At 38.3% G+C, this 15,443-nt stretch overlaps 1 long non-coding RNA gene across 1 annotated transcript in view; it reads right to left on the minus strand.

Annotated features, from left to right (window-relative positions):
- Positions 1-6,870: 6,870 nt before the first annotated feature.
- Positions 6,871-15,443, minus strand: part of LOC129146236 (uncharacterized) — a 107,920-nt gene continuing 99,347 nt past the window's right edge. Inside the window, exons 2-3 of the long non-coding RNA XR_008552771.1 lie at positions 9,381-9,464; positions 6,871-6,942 (exon numbers count right to left, since the gene is read on the minus strand). This is a non-coding gene — a long non-coding RNA (uncharacterized LOC129146236). The remainder of the gene's footprint in view (positions 6,943-9,380; positions 9,465-15,443) is intronic.

A 15,443-nucleotide genomic window follows, 5' to 3' on the forward strand; every position in this document is an offset into this window, starting at 1 on the left:
CTCACTCTATCCTCTAAATACAACTACTCTTTACTCTGTGTAAGTACAACACTTAGTTTTCATGAAGTCCTTTAGCTACTACCAATGAAGCATGGATTTAAGGCTCTGCTCCAGGCACTGCAGTGTGAAATTTCACCAGTGCCCTTTACACATGCCTGCTGCGGCCAACTCAGGCCCCTGAGGGATGACTGCAGAGAGGGAGCACAACCCCAGGTGACCTGATTCACAATCACAGGGAGAATAGATTTGGGACCTTAACTTCCAGAGACAAACCTATACAAGAAAACCCAGGAAGAAAACAAAAGACCTCCAGCATCCTCGACTCGCACAGCCTTTTGTGGCACCAAGTCTTTATTAGATTTGGTGTGTGTTCTTTTGGAATCCGCACATGTTCTCATTGTCGTTTGTTTAAGCCTGAAGCGGTCTTGTCTCTCCCAGCTCGTTCGCTTGTCAGATGCTGATGGATGCCAGTTACTGTTTAGTTGCTGGTAGGATGCTATTTGAGCGAACCACATCTGAGGACACTGGTGCTGGTAAAGCATCTTTTTAGTTGAATAATGCAAGACAGCACATTTGGGGAGGTGGAAGGCATGCAGTGGTAGTTCAGAAGGAAGACAAAGAGGAAACAGACCGCTGACTCTGGTGGGAACCAGGGTGGTATGTGGCGCCCCTCACATAGAGACAAAGATCCCAGCAAATTACCACAATGCTAAACAGAGGGCCATGACAGACATAATGCAACCGTATCCCTCCTTTGTCCAACAATTAAGAGAAAAAATCACAGCATTTGCTTTTGTTGTTTTCAGTCAAGAGAATCAAAAGACATGTTTTGCTTCCCTTTAATACGTGTCCCAAAAATCCTCAGGTGAAGAGATGGAAGATGTACTTCCTCTGGGATGCAGTCACTAACTCAAGTAGCTGAGTGATTTCCTTTTGGGGCTGAATCATCTCTTATTGGCTGTTTCTTCTGAATCCAGCATCCAAAGGCCACCTGTAGATCTCCAAGTTGCTCATACACCTCTTTCCTCGTCAAATTTCAATTTCTTTTTCAGCAATTCTATCTCCAGCACAATGGGCCTCCATGTAACCCTTGGAACTTGCCAACTCTGCTCTGGGTGTTGCTAAAAGTGTGGGTTACAGCCCTCCCTCTGCTGATTCATCTGGTCACATGCAGTTGCCTGACACAGCCACAGGAAGTGAGCTCTGCATGTGCATGGGTTCTGCAAATTCCCTTCTGCTTCTTGTTGATTTAATGGGGAATAGGGGAGGAAAGGTAAGGCACATCTGGACTTTCCTATATTACAAAGGTCCTAGATATTTTATAAAAACATATTGCAGCTATCAAGAACCTTTTGAATGAATAGGAGACTATTGAATGAATTATAAGAATTTCCAGTGCTTATTCTAAACACCCCTTCCCTCTCCCCCTACCCCGCAACATGCCTCAGTTGTGAACTTGACGTCAGAGTGAAGAGAGATCAGGACACTTCAAAAGTCATTTAGACAAAGCACATACAAGCACATGCTGCAGGGAACAGTATTTCAAAGGCACTAAGACAAAACTCATGAAAAATTTTCATGAATAAAAGGATGTTAATGAGTTAGAATGATGTGAAGTCACCTTTGAAAAAATTCAAGTCATGGCATTGACACTAAAGCAGAAAATATATACTTTTTTTTTATAGAGGCATGTTTTATTTGTTTGTTTGTTTGTTTGTTTGTTTATACACGCACTGGGTACAGTCAGAGGCGCGGGAGGGTGAGAGAATTCACCAGATCCAGAGCGGGGAGCAGAGCAGGCAGAAGGACCAAAGTACACTGCTGAGGGGAGCAGCAGGCAGCAGGAGAGGTCTGCGCGCCATGTGGGACCCTCCTCCAGTGGCCGGGGAGTAGCCGGGGATCGAACCAGTGCCGCAGAGGCAGCGGGCAGCTTCGCAACCCAGCACTCAACTGCTGCGCCACCGGGGAGGCCCCAAAGCAGAAAATATATACTTTAAACCTATCCTGTCCCACTGGCAACCCACAGGACATACCTCTGCTCAAAACAGAGCAGGGCTCCACTCAAGTGGCTAGAAGTGGAAGAGTTCAGAATATTTCTCAAAACATAGTTTTATATTATAAAACTCTGGGATAGTCTTCCTTGAATCAGTCCTCCAAAGGCTCAGAATGATTTGGGGACATAGTGAAACTGAAAATAAAGGAAACCACATAAAATCTGCAGTGTCATTACATGGCAGGAAGCCTATATAAGGCTGAAATTTAAGAGCTTGACTTCTGCCATGTCTAATTCCATCCTCTGTCCTCAATTTCCTGAATCTTGTCTTATGTAACATTCTATCTCTGAGGTGCCTTGGTGAGAGTCATTCATTCATTTATGTTTTGAATTTACTCAAGAAATGCTTACTTGAGCACCCACTATTTGAGTTTATAGGGTTGGATATCGTTAGATTTACCAATGGTAATAATCATAGCTAAGATTTACCAGATGACTATTATCCACTGTGGTGTATATATGCATTTGGCACACACTCCCCACAACCCTAGCCTATAAAATAGGTGTTGGGCTGGTTGTTGTTATTTCAGCTTACAGATGAAAAAACCTGAAATTGGGATTGGCTGATTTGCCCAAGGACATAAATTTATTAAGGAATTTATCTGGGATACAAATCCAGTCAATCTGACCCCAGGACTCACATTTTAACATCCTCACTACATTAAACAGAAACATAACTGGCCGTCAAGAATATACATTCTGGTAGAGGAGACAAAAAAGTATGTCAATATGTCTATACTCTGGGCACTGTCCATAAAAGCCACTGTGTTGTAGGAGAGCAGGGACTTGGAATGTCATGGAGCCAGACTATAAAGGTGAAATCACCAAAGACTGTGGTACCAGTAAATAGCTTGAGAAGGAAGTGATATTTGAGCCACATATTGAAGGATAGGTAAGATTTTATAACCGCATCATTATCTCAACTCAAACCTGAATATATAAGAACATGCATTTATATATATATAGGAACATGCATTTATATATATTTATATATATATATTTATATATAAGAATATATAAGAACTTGCATTTTCCCTGCTCTCCTTTAGACCTTTTCGGTTCCTACAACTGCCACATTGATTCATGGCCTGGATGACACTTACCTGAACTCCGCCTCCACTAGGATGCTGCCCCCTTCTCTTCAATTCTCTTCAGCAATAGAGCAGGGAGATATACCTTCCTGCTCACTTCTGGATTCCAAGAACTGGAAAAGTGATTGCCAAATTCAATGGATCTAAAAGGTCATGGGATGTGCCAGGCACATGTGTATCAATCATTTGGGGGCCTGCCACATGATTCCTGCCTGGGTAAATGAGGGAAATACAAACAGCAGACTGGGTTATTGACCCCAAAGTCAGCATTTTGGGCCTAAGAAGTATTCGGAGTAGAAAAACACCCTGATTACATCTTTATATGATTTCACTATTGTGACCCAAAGCATAAACAATGGATGAAACACTGGTCTAAGTACTAGAGAAGCTGGATAAACAGCACACATTAAATCTAAAACAGTTGTTATGAAGAGAGAAGGTCAGTTAGAGCTTAGATGGCTCAGTCCCAGAAAATTAGGTTTAAACAAGAACTTGAAAGTCATCAGTATTTAAACACATGGAAGGAAGTATAAAGAATATTTTAAAGATGATAATGGCATTTATTCCAGTATCTCTCGGAATGATGTCAATAAGTATGACATTAAAAAATTTAAGTGTTCAAGGGAGTGAACACAAAAGTGAAACAATATCTTCCCCCAAGGACCTCTTAAAAGTGCCAAACAATAGAGCATTCTATGAGAGAAAGTTTTGTATGCAATGTTTCTGTAAACTAATGTTAAGTAAAATTGTGTGTGCATGTGTGTGTACAATTGGAATTGGCCAAATTGCCAATATGTAACATGTAATATATAGAACATTATAGAAGATAAAAAATAACTAAATGTATTATCACATGGAACAGAAAGTCCAGAGGGAGGTCAAGCTTCAGGACTGGTTGATTTGGTGACTCAACAATATAAGGCTCCACCCATATTCCCATTCTGGTAACCACAATCTTGAAGCTGATTTTCCTCAAGATCATGGGTTTGGTCATCAGCAGGATGGAGACACTTGATTATCTTTCCCAGAGGTTCAAATAAGCTTCATTTGTGTCTCATTGGTCCAAAGTGGCCTAGATTTTCATGGTCCTATCCTGACCCTGGAAAAGAGAAGAATAACCTGAATCACCTAGAAAATGTGCACACACAAACTTGGGAAACTAGAACCTTCCTTCATTTATTTTTTTACAATCTTTCCTCTCCTTCTAAAACATACTTGCTGAGTAGGGACTATGCTCCTAGGTTACCAGTCCCTTCTTTTAGGAAATTCACCATCCGGTGAGAAAGGAGAATAACATTGTACAATAGTTAGTGTGTAAAGGGCATAATGGAGTCCAGATGAGGGGACCTAATAATGACGTTAGAGGGAATACTTAATGAGGATTGAAAAGGAGAGTCTTATGAGTACAAGTCGTATTTTGGTGTTCTGGAGAGAACATAATTAATGAGGAGAGGTAAAAAGAAAAGATGTTGAGAACAAACACTCTTGCAAGAGGAGTGAAAGGAAGATAATGTGGTACTAAAAAAGAACGTTTCAAGAAAATTGAAGCTCCTAATACAGCAGAAAGGTAAATGAGAAGAATAGCAAATTTTGAACCTCTCAATAGATGAGGAAACTGAGGTTCAAGTAACTTCCCCCACAGTGCAGGGTAACTAGTAAGGGACTATTGCACCACAAGCTTGTGTCTCCCTGAAATTCACATCTTAAAACTCTAAAAATTCACATATTGAAATTATTTTGTGATGGTATTTAGAGCTGGAGACTATGGTAGGTAATTAGGTCATGAAGGTGGAGTCTCATGATGAGATTATTCCAGTAAAAGAAGAGGCAGGAGAAAGCTTGACCTTTCTTTCTACACTCCACCACATGAGGACGCAGCAAGAGGACAGCCACCTGCAAATCAGGCAGGTGACACTCCCCAGAACTGGTCCATGTTGGAAACTTGATCCTGTACTTTGAGGCCTTCTGAATTGTGAGAAAAAAAATTTTGATTGTTTAAGCCACCCAGTCAGCGGTATCTTGTTACAGTAACCTGAACTAAGACAAAACACATTCTTTTAACATATTACTCCAACTTCCAGAGAAAATGGTGAACGATGTTTGAAAAGAGGAACTGTAGTGTCAGTAAAATAGGTGAAAGGCAGAGTGGTGAGATTATGAAGACATAACTGCAGATACTGGAACAGAGTAACTAGGCATGTGATAAAGAAAGCAGAAAGCAATACATGATTTAACAGCACTAGCAATATTGCCATTCTTTCAATAACGTCTTTAAAATTTTCTTAGCACTTGTCTCTGAGAATCTTTCTTTTTTTCTGATGCAAGTTTCACAGTTTAGTGGCAACTCTCCAGCTACTCCTAGGCTTGCTTATTGGTGCTTATTCTTTAACTACATCCTTTTCAGAAAGTCCATCTTGCTCATACAGTAAGCATCTTTTCATTCACACATCTACCTATGTTTTGCTTTTTATTATTTTATCTTGTGTACTTTTGCTTCTTATTATTTTATCTTGTGGACTTTTTGAGCCAGAATCAACATTATAGCAGGAGACATTAGTCACTGAGCTCAGAATTTGTGGCTTCTAGCCCAGTTATAATTCTGGCTGCACACATGAATCAACTAGGAGCCTTTAAAAAAATGCAGTTTCCTGGTTCTCACCTCACATCTCCTGAATGGGAACCTCCAGAGATGGAGTCCAGTTTTTTTTAAGTCACCCAGGTAAACAGCTGCCATCAGAGCAACTTGCGTAGAACCAGTTGTTGGGGACCCTAACTCTAGTTACTGAGTCATTCTACTATTCTTTAGACTGCTATTTTCTGGACACTAGAGCAAAGCAGAGTCACCCTGACTATGGCTATTTTATTACTGTATTTCCCTTACTACAGAGTTACCTCCTGTGGCTTGGGGACTTTGTGGGAAATTATCCTAGGTTGACCCTGTGTTTACTGCAATTTTAAAATCATGTCATAATTATATCCTATCTGTCTCCTACACTTCCTTTGTCTGGAGCTCAAATCTCTTCTCACTAAACTACTGATATTTTGCCTGAATTCAGAAAGAAGTACTCTTTTGCACTGATCTATACTTATAGTCATTTAAAATCAAAGCCAGTTTTCTCATCTTTCATTCATTTAGTCTTGTTCATTTTTCTCATATTACAAATTCACATTCACATCATAGGGAGGAACCTGCCAAGTTTGGGTTGAAGGAGTAAGGAAGACACGACGGGATTTCGAAGGTCTTCAGTTTTTTTTTTCTAGTCAATCTTTAGTGTTTGTGAGAATGATGGTTAATTAGACCTTGCTCAGTTACCTACTTCCATTTCCAAATTCAGAATTTCTCTATCAATAGTTGTGATGTCTGTCTACCTCTTCTAAGTGACAATATAATCTTACGTGAGTCCTTATGTATATGAAAACCATAGAAAAATTGCCTTTTCCATGTTTGCATTCTATGTATTACCCCTTTATAGAAACCTCTTAGTGACAGCGCTGTATAGCATAAGTCATTTCAGCTTTATTTTTACCTGTTTCGGAATTATTTTTTTACTCAGCTTGACTTAATATAATACTAATTTCAATGTGTAAAATATATAGATATCTAATTGAAAATTACTAATACAAAGTGATGGTATTCATCTCATAATGCAAAATGATTATCATGTGTTAGAATTTATGCACAAATACAATATCTTTAAAAAAAATTTATAACTCCCACCTCCAAACTCTTGAGACCAGACTGTGGAAATGATTCCTTCTTTCAGTACACCAGTGGTGTGAAGATTCAAAAAAATGTGGCTGAAAAATTGAGAAATTGAACATCTAAAGTGAAAATGCTTCCTTTTTCCCTTTTAAGAAAATGCTTCCTTTTCTCTTTCAAGAAAATGTTTTAATACATTCAAATGGTACAGGGAATTCCTTTACTCAACCACCACAAGGCTCCTAATTTGTTAAAGATGTCTCTTCTTATGATCGGGAATCATCAGATCCAAGAAAGTCAAAGCTAACCTAGGATTTATTACAAAAATGAGAATTGCCCAATCTTTATTCCCACTTCCTCTCCTTTTGGTTTCTTTAAGAATGAACTCTTTGGGAAGAATATTGCAGTGATGTTCTCAGATCTCTTGATAATATGGAACCAAGCCACAAAATTATTCTCCAGCCCATAATAATTTTCCTCTATCTTAAAATTTTAGATAAAACCAGCAGATCCTTTGTATTTGATTAATAAAGGATAAGAGATCTAATGGTTTACAATTACTAGCAGAATTTAATTATTACAAAAGTTCTTTGTCTTTAAACGATGGTAAAAATTAGTCATTTTCAGTTCAGCAGAAGTAGATTCAGCCCAGCTTTACACATTCTACAATTTGGGCAGCTCAGCTTTTCAGACTCACATAAACTCCTACAGCTGAAGAGAAAATGTATTTGAGATACTCACTGGTAAAGTCAAGATTATCATCATCACAGACACAATTTCTGAAGATAAATATCTGTGGGCATAAAATGAATTTCACGACATTCAACAGGTCCTCTTCCCTTCCTCTATAGTCACTTCTAGTAGTCTTTTAAATGGAAGTTGGTAACTCTATTAATAGCAAGAAACTCACAGCAGTGAATAATTACAGTATTCAGTAACTTGAAAATAGGTATTTTAATTAAAGGATTAAATTTTATAACCTGTCTAATCAGTAGATGGTTTCAATATAATCAATGGGTGGTTCACTTACTATTGGTTTAATTACATCAAATATAGAAAAATATCAAATAAAATTGTTCTGTTTTAGGCTCCATTGTGAACAACACAGACAATACAATACATCCACATAACTGGGAGGATAAGCATTAATATGGAAAACATTTTATTGATTCTCCATTGCCAATAGAAAGATTTAGGTTGAAAATTCTAACTTCAATTTTTTTGCAGAAGCTCTTGAGTGGTGAAATAAAAATATACCCCTTTGTTTCCAAGACTATAGTAAGTTGAAATTTGGGGATATATTTAAGAGTAATGACATACAACTCAATTCATGGATGTGGTGATTTTCCTTTTCCTGTATTCTCAACACTTTTATTCTCTTCTCATTACATTTCCAGAGAAATTTGCACATGACAGCACATGCGCACGCTCTTTCCTAGCATGCCCGTTATTGAAAGAAACAAAAGATAACACAAAATAATTTACTTTAAAAAGAAGCTAAAATTGAGTTCCACTAGATCATTATTAAGAATATACTACATGGGGCCTCCCCGGGGGCGCAGCGGTTGAGTGCTGGGTTGCGAGGCTGCCCACAGCCTCTGCAGCACTGGTTCAATTCCCGGCCGCTGGCAAGGATCCCGCATGGCGCGCAGACCTCTCCTGCCGCCCGCTGCTCCCCTCAGCAGTGTACTTCGGGGTGTTTCTGCCTGCTCTGCTCCCCGCTCTGGCTCTGGTGGGTTCTCTCACCCTCCCGCGCTTCTGACTGTACCCAGAGCTTGTATAAATAAATAAATAAATCTTTAAAAAAAAAAAAATAAAAAATAATAAAAAAAAAAAAGAATATACTACATGCCTAGCACTAATATCGATGATGAGGAGGAGACAAGGATGGATGAGACAGAGTTCCTGTCCTCAAGTATTTCAGCAAATACAAGTGTAGAGTCTTAAACAATAGTGTGAGAAATGCTAAAATAGTTATAATGTCCTAATTTTATGAGAAGACAATGAGAAGTACTATTTAATCCATCTGGCAAGGACAATAAGAGTATTTGGTTGGGGGTAGTGTGGTGACACACATTTGAGGCAGTGTGGACCTATTTCCCAAAATCATATATGGGCTGTAAACTAACATTCACCTGATAAAAAAAAGAAAGACAAAATGAGTGTGTGGTTACATTTCACAGAAGAGGAGCTATCTCCTAGAATCTCAGGATTGAAAGGAAAGTCTAGTTAAGAGGTTTCCAGGGCCCCAATTTTATAGAACAAGGAGGTTAAGAAAAAAAAAAAAAAAGAGGGACATACATCAGGTCACCCATTTTTATTTTGCCAAGAGTGGACATTTAAACATTAAAACAACTGGCTGGGGTCTATTGTCATCAGATGCTTTCATTGTCTATTGCTATATAGTAAGCCATTCTAAAACTTAATGACTCACAACAGTAATTCATTATAATCCACAATTTTTAGGTTAGGTGAGAATTCATGCATCATATGTTGACACGTGGGTGGTTGGAAGATCAAAATGAGCCTCACTTACACATCAGTTTGGCAACTAGCAGGAGTCTTCTCCTCCAAATGGATCTCACCATAGGTCTACTTCAGCTTCCTCACCAAATGGTGGCTAGATTACAAGAAAAAAGATTTTATGAAATGCCAGAATAAGTTGAGATATCTTATAGCCTGGCCTTGAAAGTTAAACAGCATCATTTCTGAATGCAGTTTATAGGGCCAGACAGATTCAAGGGGAGGGGAAATAAATTCCACCCTTTGATGGAAAAGTGACAAAGTCACATTGCAAAAGGTCATGTGAGATGGGCAGTTATTTTTGTGGCCATGTTTGGAAATATTATCTACCATCCTACATTTTATAAAAAGACAGAACATTTAGGACATAATCTTAGACTAAAGGATGATCCTTTAAACTGAATAAATCTAGATTAGTGAAAAACACTAAGTGGTTTATATTTTTCTCTATTCACTAAAGAGAGTGTGTGGTTGCATTTCACAAAAGAGGGAATATCTCTTGGTTGGTTTAAAGTCCAACTAAGATTTGGAGACCAATTACTTAAACCAGCAACTTTTATATATACATAATTACTTATAAGAAATATGTCTTAGCAACCCAGTGAGCACACACACATACATTAAAAAAAAATTAAAAGTTTCACAAATGTTGTATTTCAAATAATTTCTCTTCTTCTTTTTCTATTTCATTTAAAAAATAGTACTGTTACTATCCCACTAAATATAATTTTATAATCTAATAATTGAGAAATAATCATGGTTTAAAAGAAGTTTTAAACCATTCCCTTCATATTCTTTCTCTATTGAACACCTTGAGTAATGGCAATTAGACTGTTGACAAAGACAGTTTCCTTAGCTTGATCAGTTCTCTGTTAGAAAATCATCCTTTCAGTGAAATTTGCATTTCTTATGGGTTTTCAAATGTTCTTTTCCTTTTTTAAAAAATATATATTTATTTATGCATACAGGAACTGGGGTACAGGCCAGAGGTGCAGAGGGGGGTGGGGTGGTGAGAGGATTCACCAGAGACAGAGTGGGGAACAGAACAGGCAGACTGACTAGAATACACTGCTGAGGGGAGCAGTGGGCAAGTCAGGAGAGGTCTGCTGCACCATGGGATAGCTCCCTGGCCGGGGGATCGAACTCATGCTGCAGAGGCTGCGGACAATTTCATAAGTTGCATCTTAACCCCTTGCACCACCATAGAGGGAGGTCCCTCTATGTTTATATACCCACATTAGTCAGGTTAATTACAGTTGTCATTGCAAAAAGAAAAAGGAGGAAGACAAAAAAAAAGGAAAGGAGAGGAATTAAGCAGAAATTCAAATCATCAGTGGCTTCATGCAATAGAGTGTCTGATTGGAACTGCTTAAAGCATGTGTCTCTAGGTAGTTGGGAGCTTTCTTCACTACTGTGTTCCCTGAATCCACAACAGTACCTTGAACTAGAGTTTTTCAACAAAACAGTTTATCAACAAGTACTTTTGGCATGCATCAATCTAAGAATGTCACTTTTTTGTGTAATTTTAGTTCAATGGTATCATTTTTATGAAGAACCTCAACCAGAAAATGAGGATAGAGCAGTCTCGCTCACAGAGTTGCTATGTGATGTAAATTTAAGGAAGAATCAGTGTAAGAATCAGGGCCAAATAGAACTTCTGAAGGTGTCTGTGTGGTCAGAGGCAAGTTTCTGGGTCTGAGTCAACAATTCATTTAATCTGAGTCACACATGCTAAAGCAGAGAAAGCACAGCTAGAAGACCTAGAACAGACCTGAGTTTATCCTGACCTACATCACTGACAGTTTCAAGTGAGATATTTGTATTTTATAATATTCAAAAATTCTTTTAATTTTAGGATAGCTTTAAAATTCCAGAGAATTTCTATCTGCCCCATTTCCAATTTCTTCTGTTATTAACATCTTACATTACTATGGTATATTTGTATATTTGTCACAACTTAATGAAACGATATTAACATATTGTTAACTAAAATCAGTTATGTATTTGTATTTTATTAGCTTTCCCCTTTTTCTCTTCCAGGATTCCATCCCCCACCCCCACACCACATTATATTTCGCCATTATGTTTCTTTCAGTTTCTCTGGACTGTAACAATTTCACAGACTTTCCTTGTTTGTGATGGCCTTGGCAATCTGAGGAATACAGGTCATGTATTTTGTAGAAAAACCCTCAGTTTGGATTTGTTTGGTGTTTTTCATCATAATTATACAAGGACTGTAGGTTTTGGGGAGAAAGACTACATCGGTAGATGTCATCCTCAACACAGCACATAAGGACATGTGCTACCAACATGACTTGTCAATGATGATGTTTACCAGGTTTCTCTTTAACCAACTCTTTAGAAGCAAGTCACTGAGCACAGTCCATATCTAGATTGGGCTGTTAATGCTCCATCTTCTTGAGGGTGGTGTACAAAAATTACATGGAGTTCTGTATAGATTTGTGTTTCCCACAGCTTCATAAATTAATTAGGTAATTGAATCATATATCTAGACTATGTGCAGTGGTTTTTTTAATTTGTTTTGCATGTTATAATTCAATCTATTTATTTTGATCCATAAATGGTACCATTTGGCCTTTAAATCTCCTTTAGTAGGGGCCTCTCTAGTGGCGCAGAGGTTAAAGACAGTGCTATCAAGCTATCACCAGGCACTGTAGCATGAGTTCGATCCCCAGCCGGCAGCAGACCTCTTCTATCTCGCTAACTGCTCCCCTCAGCAATGTATTTCAGTACATCTGCCTGTTCTGTTCCCCACTCTGTCTCTGGTGAATCCTCTCACTCCCCACACCCCCACCTCAGGCTTACACCTCAGGTCTTGAATGCATAAATAAATAAATCTTTAAAAAAATAAATCTCCTTCAGTAGACTCATATGTCCCTTTGACATACCCACATCATTTCATTTGATCATTCTCTTATTTATGGGCACTGTAAGATGATTCAGGTTATCTTGTATATTCCCTAACCAAGCTCTAGGACCAATTATTTCTCTAAAAGACCAGAGATTAATTTTTTCAGATAATAATGTTAGAAACCATGATTTGGGGGAGGGCTTTGCTCATTGATACTGAGATATAATGCTTCCATCTCCTCTTAGCAGACAGATCCTGGATCGATCTATCTATCTACACACTAAATATACACATATGTGTACATACACATACTAAACCATGGCTGCACGTGTCTATTATTATATTTACATGGATCCATCAATATCTATATTAAGCTAACCATGAGTTCATAATCATGTTTCTAACTCTAGTCCTGTTATCTCAGGGTTCATTCTAGTCTACAATGCAATGTTTTTAAATCTTAAGCTGTTCATGCCTATGTGGCATTGACTAGTAAGGGAAAAACAGAAGACTAATTAGGAACCTCATCAGCCCAGGAGAGAGAATTTGGGGTGTTATTTTGAGCAATCTCTGGAGATGCAGTGAAGGAAGTCAAGTTAGGAGCAGATGGAATTACTGATGGCATTCAGCAGTAACAGTGGCAGATACAAACTAAATGCCCACTTTATAGCATTGGCATTAAAAAAGAACTATGATAGATTCAAAATGGTAGACCTTACTTTCTTTCTCATTTTTTCAAGCATAGTTCTGCGTTTGCAATGCAGGCTTCTTGCCATTGGGGCACTAGACTATAATGAAGTGATGAGAAACAAATAAATACATGTATAAATAAGTATATGGTTAAAAACCCTGCTGTGGGTTGTGAAGAAAGAGATTACGAGTGAGATTAAAGCAGGAACCTAACTGGACTAGCAATCTGTTTTCATGTTCTTTGTTTCCCTGGAGCACAGAGGAAAAGACTTCAGCTTAACAGAAAGATTTAGATTTGAACATTTCTAACTATAAAGGATGCTGAATGTTGGAGTGTTTACCAAAGAGAAGTCGGGTGCTTTCTACTCTGCCTTTTTGAGGCGGGCTAATTGACAGAGATGGTTTCCTTTATTAATTCTTCTACTACAAGTCATTTTCAGTTCTGCATTTCCATGATGGGGGAGGGGTCCAGATGCCACTCTGGAGCCTGGGTTCTTCATGTGGTTTGTCTCAAGAAAACTCAAAAACAAGCTCTTTCTCCCCAGTGTTTACAGGAATCTCAAACTGGGTTACATAAAAGGAGCGATTTATTTACATGCAGCAACACAGGAATAAAAATGGCTGTCCTGTTTGCTGACAGGAATACTTTGCCTAATGTCACTTATTACAAACAAAATGCCTTTCGTAAACTCCCCAACACATTTATTAAATATATATCTTAGTGTTTTGAGAAAGCGTGGGAAGTGGTTTAGTAATTACAGCTCAGAGTTAACGCAGTTTACCCCCCACTTACTCAATTCCAGTTTTCAGATTCCCACTGCGTTGCTGGGACCCCTGTGGACCTCCTAACCATGTATGCCTCCTTGATAGTTATCTTTCAAACCTAGCAATTATCAGCCAAGTCTTCCCTGCCGCCATAGTGGCCAGAACCTCCTGACCTTAAAGACTTGCCAGGACCCAGCCTCTGCTTCTTCTTACTGTGTTGCTGACAGCTGTGTCCCCCACATTATGATTGTGCAAACCACATTCCAGAGAATCCGCTCTCCCAAGCTGTGTGCAGCGTGTTCCTATTCATAATTTATTTAATGAATCCTCTATCTCCTTTTTCTTTTCTCCCATGTCCTCTATCAAACTCATATTTTTTACCCACTCTGCTCTTCCAAATTACCTTTCCCTCTGTACTATTTCTAAGGACTTTTATCTACTCTTTTCAGTGATCACATTTGAGATCCCATTCACTGGCTTCCCTGTGCTATCTATCTTAACTCCCTGATTTTGCTGGAAGGCAGTGTAGTATGGTAATTGAAAGCATGGACTTCAGGGACAGATTTCCTTATTTGGAACCCTGACTTCTCAGTAGCTGTGAAACCTGAAGCCTGCTTTAGCTTCTCTGAGCCTCCATGTTCTCAACAGTGTAAGGGCAACAATAATAGAACTGACCTCAAGGTCATTGTGAGGATTTGCTATGTTGTTATATGGAAAGTGCTTGAAAGAGTGTCAGGCATATAATCAACCCTATAAAAATGTTGACTGCTGTTACTGTGTAACCATGCACTTCCTAGGAGCAAGATGACTTCATAGCTACAAAAGCTCATGGCGTTAGACTTCTTAGCTTTGAATTCTAGTATAACCAATTCACTGCTGTGTGAAAATTGGCATTTTCATCTCTTGCTGAGTCTATTTTTTCTCCTCTGAAAATACAGATAGTAATAGTAACTAACTCATAGGTATTCATAAGGATTCAAATGAGATAAGGGATATAAAGCGTATAGCATAGGGACTGCTACATGGTTAAAAAGAGACAAAAATGGAAATTCTTTCACTGAACAATAAAATCACAAAATCTGAGTACTCACAAGAAGGACTTAACAAAAGATGAGCTAGAGCTGAAGAGAGAATTTTTTTTAGCTAGATTGCAAGTATTAGAATGTATCAGAATGAGCACTTAAGAAAGAAGGATGGACTATATAGAAAAGCACAAAAGACAGATGGAACACAGAAAAAATGATATGATGCACATAATGTGGAATCCCCAATTGAGGAGAAAGAAGATAAGGCCAATTTAAATTTCTAAAACTGATGAAAGATGTAAAATCTCTTCAAGAAACTCCAGCAAGTCAAAGAAAGTTAAATACTAAGAAATTTAAACCTGGTCATCTCAGTAAAATTGCAGAAAAATCTAAGACAAAAATTCCAGTTAGTAGCCAAAGAGACACATTACCTCTACAGAAACAACAATAAAGTTTCTATTTGATTTTACAACAAAAATTATAGAAGTCCAGAAAATGGAATTGTATCTTTCAAATGAATTTCCAATCTGGAATTATGTATTTGGAAAAAAAAATTCATCAAAATTGAAAGGAAAATAAAGAATTTGTTACCAGTGTACCTGTTCAAAAATATAGTAATGGGGGTCTCCCTGATGGTGCAGCGGATTGAGCGCAGTGATGTGAAGCTATCCACAGCCTCTGCAGCACGAGTTCGATTCCCGGCCGGCCAGGGAGATCCCCACAT

Source organism: Talpa occidentalis, unplaced genomic scaffold, assembly GCF_014898055.3.
Source record: "Talpa occidentalis isolate TD23 unplaced genomic scaffold, MPIMG_talOcc4v2.1 talOcc4.2, whole genome shotgun sequence".
Classification (NCBI taxonomy): Eukaryota; Metazoa; Chordata; class Mammalia; order Eulipotyphla; family Talpidae; genus Talpa; species Talpa occidentalis.